At 37.3% G+C, this 18,264-nt stretch overlaps 1 protein-coding gene across 11 annotated transcripts in view; it reads right to left on the bottom strand.

Annotated features, from left to right (window-relative positions):
* Positions 1 to 18,264, bottom strand: part of PALLD (palladin, cytoskeletal associated protein) — a 395,572-nt gene that overhangs the window by 350,316 nt on the left and 26,992 nt on the right. The gene's annotated exons all lie outside the window — the stretch shown is intronic.

Here is an 18,264-nt window from a genome sequence, read left to right as displayed (position 1 = left end):
ACTAATAATATAATGTTTTATTTTCCTTTGCATTAAACTAGGAGTATGTGATAAGAGAGAAAAAAATTTAAAAATCTGATTTATAGTTTGCACAAGAATTTCCATGGAGAGAATTCTTTGTTGAAAATACATAGGTGCCAGAGGATGCCAAAACTTCAGAGGGGGGGAACATTGCTCTGTCTAGTAGAGCAAAAACAATTTGGAGCTTCTGTTGCAATGCAGAAGAGAAGGGAACGTTGAGAAGTGGAGATGATTAGGGAGAGAGGTGAGAGCAAGATGGGGAGAGGCAAGGACTAGGCGAATGTGGTGAAATCTCACAATGGCATGGTGGTCATTGATGGTTATTGGTAAACATAAATGTCTCAAAAATGAGAGTAAGCTTGCCAGATGATCTGCCCTCTTAGCTCCCTTATATATATTGTGGACATTCCTGTGATCTCTCACCTGTCTCCTTTCAAACCATCTTCTGTGAAGTTTATTAGGCTAACGAATGTGAATGAAAACATTTTAAACGTGGGACTTAAAGAGATGCTGACCATAACAGACCATAAACTTGGCAAGAGAAGAAGACAATTATATCTGTATTTTGAGAGGTAGAAACTTTCAATTACATCTCTGCATTGTCTGTCTTCCTCTCCAAATTCTGGGTTTACTGAAGTAATGGACCAAACTGTGGTACCCTGACAGAGCTTTCCCCTCAGGAAGTGTTCCATAAATGTTCATCACATGAACAATATATTTCAAATTCATGCAACAGACATTCAATGACAATATGGAAATAAAAGGGCAGAGGATGTACTTGCAATGAAACATTTTGTTTAGTGAAAGGTTGAGATTATTGATTAAAATACTGGACTTCCAGTCTTTGAGATCTTAATTAACTATCTTCTTTTGTTGCCAATTACAGTGAATAAATTAGAGCTAGCTATTGCTACTCTGCTTCTATCAAATTATATACATTTGCTATTCCAGAGAATAAATCATCACCAAGGATTTTTTCCAATTCTTTGCAGTATGTAATTATTCTTACACAGAAGCTGAGGACCACAGCAAGTTGATAAAATAAAATATTGTTAAAATGCATGCCATCTACACAGGTGGGAACCCTGGTTGAAAAACATAAAATCGGCTTGAAGTTTTCCTTAAAACCAAAATAAACATTTAAGGCAATATTTAACGTGAAGAAAGTATATATTTCTTTAAACATTATTTTCACTTATTTAATCTGGTTTTTATTTGGAAAAACAAAAATATCAACACTCAATAATCTTGTATGTAATTATTTGATTTAAAATTGCACCTCCTCTATTCGATTTTGTGTCTTCTACTGTCCCCTGAGACCTTCTACTAGAGAAGCTGTGGTTGAACTGGATCTTAGATAATTTTTGAAAATGAAACATCTCAAAACATTTTTTATATTAAATGACCATTCTCAAGTTTTCATAAAGTAGATACAACTCCAACACTGCAATTTACAAGTTTAATTTTTTGGAGGGAAAAACTAGCTATGGCTTTTCCATCTGCATCTAGGTAAGGAGTTCAGTGAGAGTCTGAGGAAGCTATGCCTTTTTTAACTGTGTGATTCTGCTCTCCTCCTTCCTCTGGCTCGTGCACTTGTGTTCATACTGTGCTGCAGGTTACACGACTGAAGAAGGGAGTCTGGGCTCGAAGGACAGAGAACAATTCTTTTTTTTTTTTTTTTTTAAAGATTTTATTTATTCGACAGAGACAGAGACAGCCAGCCCGAGAGGGAACACAGGCAGGGGGAGTGGGAGAGGAAGAAGCAGGCTCACAGCGGAGGAGCCTGATGTGGGGCTCGATCCCATAACGCCGGGATCATGCCCTGAGCCGAAGGCAGACGCTTAACCGCTGTGCCACCCAGGCGCCCCCAGAAAACAATTCTTAATGGCTCTCCTGATTCTTATGCTGGACACTTTCTCCTTACCATTAATCTGGACTCCTCTTCCCACGTCCAATCTTGAGTCCTAATTCAAACTGTAACCCTGTTGTACCTTCCTCACCCTTCCCCCACAGTATCCTGTGTTCTGTACTCTCATTAGAGTTTACTCAGTCCAGGATAATTGACACACAAAAAAATGCCTGAGGGTACACCTGTGGTAGCTACTCTTCAGACAGACTAGTGAGTGGAAGGAAATAATAGATTGTTGTTTTAAGTCACAAAGTTTTGGAGTGGTATGTTATGCACCATTAAATACATGAAGCACCACTTCAGATACATAAACCACAAACAATTAGGAAGTCTGCCAAATAGCCAACTTTTGCAGTTAGTAATCCCACATATACAACTAACCAGGGGTATGTCCTTGGGTATTTTACTTACTTCCTTAAGCCTCAGTTTCTTATATGTAAAATGGTGATACAATAATAACAGAGCCCTACCCTTTAGAGCTTTTGCAAGGATTGGATGAGAGAAAGGATATAAAATCCTTAGAAAAATGCCGGGCATATAGAAGGCTCTATGACGTGTCAGTCATTATTTTTCTCATCGACAGAGAATACATAAATAAGGAAATTCTACTGATGACACGAAATGTGTTTTTGCACCTTTGCATCAATGTAATTCTTTTATGAAAATTACAGACTTGGAATTGGCTCACTTAAAAATTCTAAAAGCAAACAATGAGGAGTAAAAGGGAAGATAGAGCTGGAAAAATAATTTCCAAGGCAGATAATTTGCCAGTGAGTAAACTATTACCTTAGCAATTTCAGGGTAAAACATTTCAAGAATTGGTCATGCTCCCTTATCTAGATTATAAGGATTATGGGTCATTTCATAACAAAGTATGGGCAAATCAGAAGAAGTTATCAGTTGTGGTGCCAAGTGGAAATAGAGGATACACTAAATCCCAGATGACTCAAGGAAGGTTTCATGAAAGGACTAGATCCAAAGGTATCAAGGTATAAGGAAACCACAAAGGATAATGCAACACCCTGGGGTTATAAAGCAGTGTTTCCACTCTTGAGTCTGTAGAATTAGAGGCAGAAGGGAGGCAACAGATTCCTGAACACAGAAGAGAGCATCATTTTGAGTGAAGACCTTCCTTGGATGGGGAGAGCCAACATAAGCCCACAGGGAAGAAGCCAGGGGATCAAGTACCTTGAATTCCTCTGACCTGCTATGGCTCCCCAGGGCTGAACCCAAACAGAACCTGAAGGAATCTGTTGCAGTCTACCCAGGACAGCTTCCTAGGGCAAGAGTGGGGTGGAGGAGAGTGGAAAAAGAATCTGTAGGGGCTTATGAAAGATAACCAGTCAGAGGATACTGGGGGATAAAGTGGTAAGAGCAGACTAATGGATCCTCACATTTAAATACTTGTATTTTCATAACCTTAATACAATTTCGTGGCAGCTTGGATCAAAGGAATATTTTCGAGTTTCTCTTCTGATCTATTAAAAAGCCTAGGGAACCCAAAGGAGGTATTGTCTTCATTTCCTTCTATACCTAACACTCTAAGTCATTAGGAAGCAATCTGTGAGCGTTACTTTTTTCAGCAATGACTCATGTCACTTCAGGATTGCTGTCAGATAAATGAGCAAACAGCTATTTGTTCACAAACAACTGAGACAAATGCCACAACTGGTCAGCAAAACAGGGGACTCTTGCTTATTAATTTATTTCACCAAGAGTTTTGATCTGAAAATGTTTTGTATACGGCTGTCTTGATGGTCTCTAGCACTCAACCACCTCCAGCTCTGCCTTTTCTCATTTCTTCTTGGAACAGTTTCGGACATCATCTGCTTCAAATCCTTCAACCTTTCCTCTTCCTCCAATTCTCTTTGTTGAACCTTCATTTGCCTCTCTGTAATGTTTTAACCCCTAACTTCAAGCTTGCTGACTGCTTTGATAGTCTAAGATCTGCTTACTGCATTTGGCTGACCAAACAGCCATGCAGGTGAGGGTTTGAGAAACACATTCCAACAGCCTCAGGTAATTTCTAATAGTCATCACCCATTATCCCGTGGACATTAAGTAGAGGTGATTAGTGCAGGAATGGTGTTTTGTGTGAATGCTGGAAGGCAAACTAAGTTGTATTTCTGAGGGGTGAGCAGTCCACCTAGACGAAGGTGAGGCAAGAGGTCAAAAGATACATTAGATAAGGCAAGTGAAAAAGGAGTTATTTGCAATGTGGAGGAGTGAGAGAGAAGATGAATTGGACTCATCTTTCAGTTTGGATCATAATTTACTCTAATTCAATGGAAGTGAGAAAATTTAACATTTTAACTAGAGCAAAGTGTAATGAAAGACAGGTTTTGGCTGGGTTTGATCTTTTTCTGATTGGTCAAAATGTGAAAATCAGAAAACCATCAAAAGAGGAGAAGAAACACACGTGGGCAGTTGAGGACTTGAGGATGACCCCATGGAGTCAAGAAACTGCTGAGACCACATAGTGCATTCTGAATTGGAGGAGGCTAAGAGCTAGTCTTGTGTCCTGAGAAAAATATGGCTTTGTGAGCTCTTGAGGTATGTGTGGGAAGCTGAACTCTGAGCTGGAAGGCAACGGGCTGCTTCTAGTTCTTGTTAGAAGACACACCTTTAAATTCCAAAGAGCAAAAGCCATTTTACATAGTATCCTAGATGAATAAATGTTAAGATTTTAAGATTTACAGATGAAAGGGACTAAGTAAGTATGAAAGTTTTTAATTGGCAATCTAAGTTACAGGTATACATTATCTATTATACAGTGGCAGTAAAGTTACTTTGATTTGGAGTAGGATAGACACACCTTGTTAATGGATTCATCATTCTACCTGCATTGGCCTGTTAGGAATTGGAAAAAAAATACAATCCAAACACAAGTCTCATACTAGAGTGATTTTACTTGTTTTTTTGTGGATTATCTGCTATTTAACAGAGAGCGATGGCATCTCTAATTTGAGGTAGCACATTGGTAAGTTCCATTAACCAATAGTTAAACAAATGGGTACGTACAACATATGCCTCAATTTCCTTCAATTAAATTTTTTTCTCAAATATTAGGACCTAGGATAGAAATGAATTGGTCAAGATATTTGTAGAACTGAGTGTGTACATCTGTTTCCTGTAAATGAAACTGACCCACCCTGAGGTAAGGTGGTGCTTTCCTGAAGAACTCCCCTGATAACACACATAACACCCACCCCTCTCTAAGCACCACACCACATGGCCCCTGAGGAATTTTATGATGAGCTGAGGAATATCTGTCATGGTGACATGCACATTGACTTTTAATGCTGTAACAACAGTCATCCTATATACGGTCCAAATGTCCATTTGATTTCTTTAGTACTGATACTTCCCTCTTAATAGCTGCCTGTTCAAAGTTGAAGCTACTTATTCTGTAAAAAAATTACCTTATTGTATTTTACAATGGCCTTTTGTAGAAAAGGTCTATCAGAAATCAGTTGAGCTAACATGTTGTTGGTGTTGTTGGGGCCCGTTCCTTCTTTATTTCAGGCAGTGATAATTTGTCCTTGTTCTCAGAGCACAGAATGACTCCATGTATCAGGATTCTGGCCAACATATGCCAACACATTCTTAATTAAAATGCTGGCCACTACACATAAGAATTAAAGAGTACCATACCGGATTACAAATCATATCTGTTATGTTCTGTTTGGGATTACTACTCTGTTCACGAGAGAAAGAGAGAGGCCTTGGGTAACTGGCTTTGACAGAAATTATAACCCATGGCCTCACAAGTTGCAGCAAGGGAGATTGTTCCTACTAATCACGATGCTGAGTCTCCCTCACAGCAACACTACAGAGTGGCTAGAAGTAGACACAAGGGAAGGGTTTCTCATGAGGACCAGGAAATCATTGGTCATGCCTCCTTTCTTTTCCAAGTTGTCCATCTGGAGCAATGGAAGGAAGCAATTCATGGATATTTCACTTTTCAAGAAATAATGACTACTGTGTTAGTTTCTAATGGTAAGCTGGGGCTCACCCAAACTTTGTTGGGGCACCATTCTGTAAGAAGGACTGTGTGTTCCACTCTGATTTCTTAGACAGGATGGTGTAATGGTAAAAAAGTAAAGACTCTGGGCAATTGGACAATTTTCATAAGCTAGTCAGGCTTTTGTTTCTTGTTTTTAAAATGGAGATAATATTATAGCTCACTGAACTTAATCTACCACTCATTATAAGACCCCATTATTTTATGAGCCATTAAGAAAGAAAAAAAACCAGTATGCTGTACCATAAGGCAAATAGCTCAATTAAAGTGACAAAATAAACAGTTCTGACCAAATTTATGCGTGTACAGGCAATCATATCATGACTACGGTCTGACAGTGATTGTAAAATGCTCTCTTCTGCAAGATGCATTCTGATTATAGACATGTTAAAATGTGACAAAATATATGGCTTAGTACCCAAGAAATATGGTAGTATCTCCCTTGTAGGAATGGTGAGTTTATATGTGAAAAGAATGTCTGGCATGTGCTTAGAACTCAAGAAATGTTGGCTATTAATATTATTATATCTATTATTATTATTACTATTATTATTATTTTTTAGAGAGAGAGAGATTGAGTGCATGATGGGGAGTGGATGGGGCAAAAGGAGAGTGAGAGAGAATTCCAAGTAGGCTCCATGCCCAGCATGGAGCCCCACACAGGGTCTGATCTCACTACCCCAAGCTCATGACCTGAGCCAAAATCAAGAGTCAGACACTCAACTGACTGAGCCACCCAGGCTCAATATCTATTGTCATTACTAGGAGAATGACAACAACAGTAGTGAGGTTCTAATGTCTGTAGCTCTAAGGAAAATAAAGAGAAATTACTGTGACTTTAGAATGATAAACAAAGGGCTTGAGAAGAATGGAAATGACATTCTAGCATAAGCTTCCTACAACCTACTGGCATATGTAATTCTGCACAATGACTGTACAGACGTGTCTGATGTAGTTGAATGCTATAGTAAGTTTCTGGTGTTAACTTTAAAAGTCTCCTCATGAGGGCATGACAAAGCCTCTAAATAGGTGTGAGTAGGCCTAGCTAAGTCCTTACCCTTGACCAAATCCTCTTATTTGTGAATAATACATTTTTGGTATTATTATTCTAGAAAGCTTATTAGTCCATGATGTTTCCTTCATTGTAATCAAATTCATATAATGATGGGGGCGCCTGGGTGGCACAGCAGGTAAGCGTCTGCCTTCGGCTCAGGGCGTGATCCCAGCGTTATAGGATCGAGCCCCACATCAGGCTCTTCCGCTATGAGCCTGCTTCTTCCTCTCCCACTCCCCATGCTTGTGTTCCCTCTCTCGCTGGCTGTCTCTATCTCTGTCGAATGAATAAATAAAATCTTTAAAAAAAAATTCATATAACGATGTAGAAAATTCTTGCATTTTTTTTTAAAGTAGGCTCCACACCCACCGTGGAGCCCAATGTGGGGCTTGAAATCATGACCCTGAGATCAAGACCTTTGCTGAAATCAAGAGTCAGATGCTTAACCAACTGAGCCACCCAGGTGCTCCAATGATGTAGAAAATTCTTAATCTTTGTCTGTGGTGGCTCAGAATTCAAAACTGAAACAAATATTTTCTATCTCCTCTCCCTAGCCTTCATCAGCTATATATCTATTGCCCTCACTATGCATAAGCACAATTGGAAAATTCTCTGCTAATCAAATTGTCCTGTGATAACTTCTGAGATGGTAAAAATAATTTTTTTTTACTACACCGTGTATAACGAGTCTTTCAAGTCACATCTTGTTTCATTAATATATAAATGTCTGTAAACTTATATGTAGAAGTATATGGAAAAAGTCCTATGCTTAACTCATTGACCACACTGTGTATCATCTATCTTTCAAGGTTTCAAGTAATATCTTCTTTCATTAAGATGTAAGTGTTTGCTGGGGCACCTGTTTGTCTCAGTTGTTTAGGTGTCCGACTCTTGATCTCAGCTCAGATCTTGATCTCAGGGTCATGAGTCCAAGCCCTGCATAGGGCTCCATGCCTGTGTGGAGCCTACTTAAAATAAATAAATAAATAAATAAATAAATAAATAAATAAATAAACAAACAAACAAACATATATATGTGTGTATATATATATGTACATGTGTGTGTGTGTGTGTGTTTGTAAACTTAGTTGTAGACTATGATGGCAAAATGATTTTGAAGATCTCTCTGGCTTTTAAAGAAAGAACCGATTAACTTCAAATGTAAATTTTCTTTCTCTCCTTCCCTACTTCCTTCCTTCTTTCTTCCCCTTTACATCATTTTCTTCCTCCCACCTCTCCTGACCCTCCTCCTTCCTTCTCTCTAGGAAAAAAAATCCTATTCCCTAGGGTATTTTTATTTAAGTTTTCTGGCCTACATGTGGACCATATAACCACTGATTGGAAACTTGTTTCTGTGGCCTAATTTCCCCTATGCTATTATATAGAACTAGACTTCACCGTTAGAACTCATGATCAAGAGAACAAAGTTTCCACTTGGAATTAGTAATGTTTCTGCCAGGACAGGCTTTTGATTGGGTTTCACTATCAGTGCTCACATGACTAGCACTTTACTCCTATTCCAGCAGATACTAAATATGACCCTATTTCTTGGCTCAAAGAAATTAAAATTAAATAGAAAAAATCAGTTCTATTGCTACACATCACTTGAACACATCAACTGGTAGGAAATATTTGCATCTGGGTCAGCATAGTAAGCTACATCAGGTTTCAGACTTATAATTGTATTTGGTACAGTTGTATTTATAAAGTAAGTCCTTTTAACCGTCAAAAGAATGCACCATCGAAGTGGAGTTCTTGAATTGCTGTAATTATGCCTAAACAGGTTCAGTGATCCGTGATGCGGCACTGCCCTAAGGCAAATGAAGAAACATGTCAAGAAGTTCTTTGAGCAACTCTACAGAAAAGACTTGAGACATTGAGTCGTTTTGACTATGAAAGTATCCATCTCAAACTTCAGAGTCAAATTCTTTCAAAACAACTGTTTCACAGTAGTTCGCATAATGGTAAATTAAACTTCCAAAAAGTACATTCTTTTCCTGTTGAGAGCTTTGCTGTATGGTATAATACTTAGTAGGAAGAAAATACAAAATCAAAGCCAATTTATCTAGCTGGGGGAAAAGCCTGCATTTGTTACTCCAATTATTTTTAGAGTTTTCTTCCTGCTGAAATTATTGGAATACAAAAACAGGGAGTGGTTACAGTGTTGGGGAAACACTATCAATTGGCTTTAGCAAATATTTAACAAGGAGCCATGAAGTTAACTCAGGAAAATTGCTAAACAATTTAAAAAGCAGCAAGAAAACAATAGTCAAAGACTTGATTTTTAGAAGGCTTTCCAAGTAGTCAGTAGTCCACAATAAGGCTGACCTTCACAGCTTTGAGGTTTAAGAAGAGAGGATGAGGAGATAATTAGTTGTAGCAGGGAGGGGTAGAAATGGAAAGAAAATCTTTGGCTTTGATCCCATCCCCTGCGGCTGAGAAGGAACAGAAGGCCGAATGAGGTAAAAGTTACCAGACAATGACAATAGACAGAGACCAGGGACAACATCCCAACACTCCATAGCAGCCTGGGTATTGATTCTGACCTTGAGATACAAATCTAAGACTCACTGTCCAAACGGGATCAGAAACACCTTTCGAGATATATTGTATTCCTTATAAATTACGTTTAGCCTATAAAGTTGAAGGGTTCCCTCTCTATAAACCCTATACCACTGGGAATACTTTAGCAGTACAAAAGAGGGTTGTAGCATGAAGACTTTAAGGAAAAGGAACAGACTGAAAGATTTTTGAGACAGTAGAGTATAGGGAACTTATACCAAATCAATGACAATAAACAATAAAGGTGAACACTTTATAATAGTAATAATAAGTAACTTTAAAATAATACCTTAATATTTATTAAGCTATTACTATGTGCTGGCAGAGTTCTAAACTCTTTCCTTTTGTTAATTGACTTAACACTCATAATAACACTAAAGGTAGGTAGTTTTATTATTCTCATTTTACCGACAAGGAAACTGAGGCATCGAAAGGTTATATAACTTGTCAAGGTGCCTGGACTGATAATGTGATAGAGGCAAGATTCACACTGTTGCTTCAGAATCTGTATGGTCAGCCACTAGACCCTTTTGCTGTTTCTTCTATAAGCATTTTTTTTTTTTGGTAATGCACAGGCATATGTTTTAATTCTAAAGTGATTCTCTGACCACCTTTATTTCCTAGGAAAATTTATGTTGATGTTTGTTTATTGATTGGTTTTCATGTTAAATCCAGAAACTTGGCCATGGAGATGTAAACTGAAATGATGGAATCAATTCTTCAGAACAGATGCTACTGTCTGATTTGGCTGCCGCTACTTCATGGCTATATACCAATGACTGTTATAACCAATTCAAATTCCTAACTATAGCAATACTCCACATTGGCCTTCAATATCAATTTGCTTCTTGATTCATTGAGGTAGCCATCTGAGCATCATCATGTACAGTGGAACTGGCTTAGCACAGCATCGCGGTGTCATGGGTTGTCCAAGAACAGGTGATAGGATAGTTGCTGTCATTCTGTAGTGTTCAAATCATTAAACAACAACTCTGCAAAACAGAGGCGACATTCCCTGGGTTCACTGATTTTTCATGTGGGAATTACAAGTAGGTAGATACTGGATGGAAATAGGGGTTGAGAAAGAATGGAAAGGATAGGAAAGAGGACAAAATAGCACGAGAGGTCATATCGCCTTAATTTATTAACTCACAAAAAGCACCAGTGAGGGGGAATCAGAGATAAGGTTATTTCTTCATTTCAGTGAAAATAAAGGTGCTACTCTGTTGTTTAATCTCCTTTGGTTTCTAGTTCAACGGTAATTTGATGTCCTAGGGAACACTTATTATCCTCTGTAAAATAGGAAAGACTTAGTTTTTCAAGTCAATGCAAATGTACAGAAAAAGAAAAAAATTTAGAAATAAATCAAAGGAAATGATAAAAGAGTAAGAAAAATAGGAACCTATAACATTAATTGGTATTGTTTCCTTTGGATTCTGCCCCATTTTGCTTGTTCCTATTTACCAAATATGATGATACGGAAGAAGTGATTGGGTTGGTGAGATGACAATATGCAACAACTCTTATTAATCTTCAGATTTTCACTACTTCTAAAAAGGTACCACGTGTGCGTGTGCACTTATGTGTGTGTGTGTGTGTCTAAATGCAGGCATTTTATCCTAGTAATGAGAGGCTCATAAACACATTTTTCTATCCCCTGTAGTCAATAAATTGGGTAGACTACACCATAAAAGATCCTTGGCAGAAGACTGAGTACATATCTCATTCTATTAAGAACACCATGAATTTAAATGAAAAATCTTTTTAAAGCTCTAAAACATAACTAAGACAACTCAGAAAATTGATTAACTTACAACTCATGAGGGCAAACACCTAAGAGCCACCTTATCTGATCTGCAACCCTTACCACCCAGATTTTCTAGATGGTGTTTATAGAGTAAATCATGCCATTCATTGGAAACATTGCTGTGGAACATACCAAATACATAATTGGGATAGTAGAGTAAAATAAAAAGTCATTATTTTTCAATGAGTATAAAATTAGCATTATTTACATATGTGTCTCTACTACCCAACCTAAGATATGAAACACTGCAAGCACAGTTGATACCCTCTGTGCACTCCTTACTAATCACATTCTTCTTTATCTCTATAGTGACTGCTGTCTGGAATTTAGGATTTGTCATTCCCATGCATTTTTCTATACTTTTATCATATCCTTAAGTCTGAAATAGGACTGTTTTGCAATTTTAACTTCATATGGATAAATTTATTCATGCAATCTGTATGCATGTTTTCACAAGTCTTTTTTTAGATTGCTGTTATGTTCATGAGTTTCAGACATACTAATTCATGAAACTCTAGCTCATTCATTGTATGAATATAAATCACAACTCATCCATTTTCTTTCCTTTTTTTCAGCCTTATTGAGATATAATTGACATATAACACTGTGTAAGTTTGAAGTGTGTGATGTGATGATTTGATACATCTGTATATTGTGAAATGATTACCACAATAAAACTAGTTAACATATCCATCATCTCACATGATTACAAATTTTGTGTGTGTATAGTAAGAACATTTAAGATCTATTCTCTTAGCAATTTTGAAGTATACAATACAATATGGCTCATTGTAATTACCACGATATACATCAGTTCCCTGGAACTTATTCACTTGTAACTGGAAGTTTATACCCTTTAACCAAAAACTCTCCATTTCCCCCACCCCCCAGTCCCTGGAAACCACCATTTTATGCTCTGTTTCTGTGAGTTTGCCTTTTTTAAGATTCAACATATAAATAAGATCATACAGTGTTTGTCTTTCCCTGGCTTATTTCACTTAGGATAATGCCCTCAAGGTCCATCCATCTTGTTGTAAGTGGCAGGATTTCCTTCTTTTTATGGTTGAACAATATTCCGTTGTATATATATGCCACATTTTCTTTATTCATATGACAATGGACACATAGGTCATTTTAAAACAGCTATTATCAAAAAGACAAGAGATAATGAGCACTGGTGAGGATGTGGAGAAAAGGGAACCCTTGTACACGTTGGTGGGAATGTAAGTTGGTAGAGCGACTATGGAAAATAGTATGGGGGCGTTCCTCAAAAAATTAAAAATAGAACTACCATATGATCCAGCAATCCTACTCTGGATATATATATCCAAAGGCAATAAAATCACTATGTCAAAGAGGTATCCATTTTCTTTTTGATGAATACTTAGGTTCTTTACAGTATTTTGAAACAATGCTGCTATGAACATTCTTATATATGTATCCTTGTACACAGGAGCAAAAGTTCCTTCCAGGTATATACCTAGGAGAGAAATTCATTCATTTTTTATTTAATTAATATTTATTGAGCACCTATTATGTGCCAGGCACCACTCTAGGCTCTAGGGACACAACAACAAGAATCAGATGGCAGTCCCTATATTCAAGGGTTTTATATTCTACTTAGGGAGACAGACAATGAAAAAAATTAAGTAAAATGTGGAGTGTATCAGATAAGTTCTGTGGAGAAAAACAAAACGACTGGAATAGAGAGCAAGGTGGAGAGGACCTGTTCTTTTACATTGAGTAGTTATGGAAGGCCACACTCTAAAGGTGACATTTAAGAAGAGATATGAAGGAGATGAAGGATCTAATCCTGCATATACCTGGGGGAAGAGCACTTACATAAAGGGAACAGCATGTGCACAGGCCTGAGACAGGAACACACCTGGCATGTTAGAGTGCAGCAAGGACACAGTTGTGGCTGGAGTGGACCAAACAGGAGCATAGTAGGGGATGAAATCAGAGAGATTCTGCCTTATTAATGTTAATAGGGCCTACAGATTTTACTCTGAATGACATAGAAGGTACTAGAATGCTTTGCGTTGTGTTGTGATCACAATTTCATTAAAAAGAATCATGGTGGGTGCAATATAGAGTATAATGAGCAAGGATGGAAACAAGGAGATAGATTAGGAAGGTAATGCAAATATTCCAGGGGAAAATGACGGTGGCTTGGCCCAGCCAATGACGACAGCCTGATTAGTGGAGGTGGTATGAAGTGGTTAGATACTAGATATACTAAAGGTTGAGCCAACTGGATTTGCTGGATGGACTGGATGATGTGAGATGTGAGAAAAAGAGGAGCCAAGGATGTCTCCAAGGTTTTTCTTTTGAACAGCTGGAAGCAGGATTGTCACTTGTTGACATGCAGAAGATTTAGAAAGAGAAGGTTTTTGGAGGAGAGGAGAACCAGAAGTTCAGTCTTGGATATATTAAATTTGATAAACCTAATAGATATCCAAGCAGAGATGTCAAGTAGACAATTGGTTATTACATAAAAGTTTAGGATATGTACACCTTCACCTTTATTGTATATCACAAAATTGTTCCCCAAATTATTTGTACCTAATTACATTTCATGTTGCTGTAACAATACTTGTATGGTTGATTTTTCATACTGATAATCTAATGGTACTATCTGGTGTTGCATTGTGACAATATTCTTTAACAAAAACAAACAGTACTCCTGGAACTAAGCCATTTGGATCTTTTTTTTTTCCATTTATTTGAAAGAGAGCGAGAGAGAGAAAAGACAGCGAGCGCCAGTGCACAAGCGGGGGGAGGAGCAAAGGGAGAGGGAGTAGCAGACTCCCTGCTGAGCAGTGAGCCTGATGACTTGGGGCTTCATCCCTGGATCCTGGGATCATGACCTGAGCGGAAGGCAGATGCTTAACCGACTGAGCCACTCAGGCACCCCAAGCCATCTGGATCCTAACAAGCACCACGTGTTCATAACCTACTGGCTAGTGGTGCTGTTGCCACATTTTCCCAAACCAAGTAGTCAATAATCGGAATATACTGATACCCTTAGTAAGAAAATTGAATCAGTGGTTTGTTTCTATTTTCTTCTGAGGAGATGGAAATTTCTACAGACAGTATTGCATAGATTTGATGTGGATAATTCTCTTGTTTTGGCTTTTGATGATGATCAAAATCTCACTAATGTAAACTAATTGGAAGCATTGGAGGTACTGGGTTTTGATTTTAAAAAGAAAGAATTTAATTACTTTTAATTACATATACTGATTGAACCTTTATTAGGCTAATAATGATGACCTAATAGGCATCTTATGATTAGATGTGAGTAATTGTACTTAGAATATTAAATATGATTGGACTATTGCTGGATTCACTTTTATTGCAATAAGTGGATGTTTAAAAGTGTTTTTTCCCCTTATGAGTATGTACACATTTACCTCACAATATAATTTGAATATGAGGTTGGTTTGGACTTCTGCTCATAAAATGGGAATAATTTCTTTTGTTTGTAGTTACTTGATGGAGAATATCTGCTTTCCCCCACACCCAAACATCTTTGGGTTTATGTTGATTGATTTACTTTGCAGTATTAACTTACTGCAAAGAGTGAATAACCATGAATGGCTGTTTGTTTTTTTTTTTTAACATAGAAAAATATTGTGGAAATTATCAGGATACCATTTTCTTTAACGATATTTGGAATATGAATTCCACATGGCAGTTCTGCTCATCTCCATTTCTGGCGCTTGTCAGTAAGCCATGCACAGCAAGCAAAGCAGCAGTGACAGGGGCCAAATCGTCTCGTGAGTCACTCAGTACCGGATCAGGAATCAGAAGACCTGAGTTATAGTCTAGTCTCTATGGTTAATTATTTTTCTGTTCCTAGGCAAATAATTTCCTAGTTTTCTTAGTTTCCTTATATTTAAATGGTTTGAAATATATGGTTGTCACAATAAAATATTTTTTTAAGATATAAGTGAAAATATGAGGTCTCATTTTTATAGTACTAGAGGTACTTTTGAACTAAAATTCTCCATGAATTTTTCTCCAACTCACAAAAGTCAAGAGTGGAGGGAACAGGCAAGGTGAGTGATGCAAGGGAACATGTTTTTATATTGTTATAAAGTAGTGCATGAGAAATATGGAACATTGGGACATAATCAGAAAAATTTGTGAATTCTGACTTGATTTTATTTAATGTAGTAATTCAAATTGTTAACAAATAATTTGTGTGTAATTTGAGTAGTATCTAAATTACATATGACCTCAGTTACTATACATGAGTTTTCTTCCATCAGCCTTTCTCTCTTTTGTTGAGGTTTTGTTGGAACTATGCAAGAATAAAGACGGAAAACAGATTTTTTTTTCAGTCCTCTTTGTGGTTATAACTGGTATTTATGCCAGTTATATTTGTGGGAGGATGAAGTAGAAAAGCCTTGAAATGACTGGCCTGGCTTCGATCCTACTGTTTTCACCAATCCTCCCTTTATCTGGGGCCACTTTATCTAAGTTTCACTATGTGCAGGTTCTCAGACCAAATGATTTCTATTTAGGCCAAATTTAAGAAGCTCCAGGCCAGCAGCTTAGTAGCCCAGCCTTGTCAGTCTAAGAATTTGTTTCCCTATTCTGGACCCAGCACTAAAGTTCTGCCTCATTTAATCATACCTGAGTCTTTATTTCCTGAACTGTCCCTGTCTTATTGTCCTTTGGAGCAGTAGCCTTGCCTTTTCCTTAACTGAACTCCTGAAGGATAAAAGTTTCTCCCTGTGCTCCAGACCCTGTATCTGGATACTGATACCTGCGGCCATATTTTCCTGGGATGAATGCCTTTTAAGTAAGTCTGGACCTTACCGATGGCAATTGTACCACATCTTACTCACCTGCCCTATAGCTGCTGACTTCTCCGTAAGTGAATGTCTCTATGCTTACCAGTTAGCATCTATCAGGCCTCTGCTTATTGCTTGCTTCGGGTTCCTCTGACATCCCCTTACTCTCTATGGATCCTGTCACCTGCTTCTGGGATCTTAGGAGGTAGCCTAGAAATCAACAGATCCATACAATCTCTGGGTTTAGAGTCCCCTGGACTGACTGAGTCAAGCCAGGTTCTAAAATGCCCCAGTGCAGGGTACATTTTATTAAAGGTTTTCTTCTTCATATGAAATTTCCTTCAAAGAAGATGATCTCTTTAGACTCCCATGTCTCATGTGGAAAAAGATCTCAGTGTTCTTAGGCATTAGTTATATCTACAAATGCATGAAAGAGAGTACCAAGATCTTTGGAACAGAAATTAAGAAAATCCAGCACACTTCCCTCTCAAAATACAAGACAAAAAACAAACAAAAACTCCAAAAGGATAAAAAAATGACCAGCTAGCTTAAAACAATGGAGCATTTCATCAAAGACTTAATTACTCTAGGAGGGCATTATTTATAGTGTCTGATGGACCTTGGTCATGAACTTTGGTAGACCAGGAGATGACGAGAGAAAACTAGTTAATAATTCTGTAGTTACTAACTAAATTAATGCTCCCCCAACCCCAGTAAAAAGAAAGGAGGTAGAAGCATGAATTTGATGTCCCCCAAATTACTAAATGTTTAAGTGAACTTTAATGTAGTAATTATGGTCTGCTCACCTGCATCAACCCTTTTGATGTTAAATAGATTGTTTTTGTCATTTTTGAAAGGGTATGGTATATTTACTTGCCACAGTAATACGTTTGAAAGGGCTTATTTTGGAGGAAATGTAAGTGGAGTCATATGTTGTATGAGAACCTGTGGAACTGTTTTGAATGACATGTGAAAGTATTACTCATAGGGAATTATTTGTTCCCAAGATTAGTAGGTTAAAAACAATCTAAATAGAATCCAAAAGAATCACAGAATTTCATTTCGTTCATAGGCAAAATAGTTAGAAAAATTCTTTATGGAAAAGATACATAAATGCAGAATTTAGGATGACAGCTTTAATGAAATGAACCCATTAAGAAGCTTTTTACTGCCCCCTGCTGTCAGTTTCTAAAAGAAATACAGCAAAATTACTGTAAAAACTGACTCAGGAGGAATTAGTTGAACAAATTGGTTAGAAAAAAAATTCCCTCCCTTTAATTATACCACTTTTTAGCCAGTGATGCTAATGCTTACTTCATGTTTGTGAGCAATAACCTGTCAAACTAAGAGACCAACTCTAGAAAAGTGTGTATTAGTGGATGTAGGGTGAGAGGTCAAGTTCATGGCTTGTGAAGTACTCTATTAATAAGAATATACCAGTGTTGCAATTTTTAGCCTATGATGTCTACTTTTCCATTTTGTCAAATTTCACAATTTTGAATTTACTTTTTAGGATTTATATAACCCAGGTAAAACATTCTTCATTAATAAAAGCAAAACTTTTAAAATTAATGAATGTATGGCTTTTTTTATGGTATAATCCAGCTTGCAATATTATTTCATTTTGGCATATAAAATTAAGAAATGAGAAATAATAAAAGTAATAGGTAATACTAATGCTGCAGTCATGAGGTGCAAGGCACTGTTTTATTTTTTCACGTATTATTTTACTTAGCCATCATAAAATAGAGTGAGGTAGGCATTATTTTAATTCCCATTTCACAGATAAAGAAACTAAGTCACAAAGCAACTCAGTGACACAATTGGTAAAAGGTGGAGCCATGATTGGAAACCACTCTGGGTCACTTCTCTTAACTTTTTTGCACAGAAAGTATGAACTCTGGAGTTAAAGAGGAAGAACTCCAGAAATCAGAATGGTTGTGGTGGTGTAAGTGTACATTGACTCCAACTAACCATGCGCTCATGTAATTTTTTTTTTTTTTTTGCTATACCCATGTTGTAGTGGCCAGAGTCTGTGTATAAGCAACAGATCTGTGTTGCTTTCAGTTTGGTTTATCTTTC

The sequence above is a fragment of the Ursus arctos genome, unplaced genomic scaffold, assembly GCF_023065955.2.
Source record: "Ursus arctos isolate Adak ecotype North America unplaced genomic scaffold, UrsArc2.0 scaffold_11, whole genome shotgun sequence".
NCBI classification, from domain to species: Eukaryota; Metazoa; Chordata; class Mammalia; order Carnivora; family Ursidae; genus Ursus; species Ursus arctos.
This window is presented reverse-complemented; position numbering and strand designations above follow the sequence as displayed.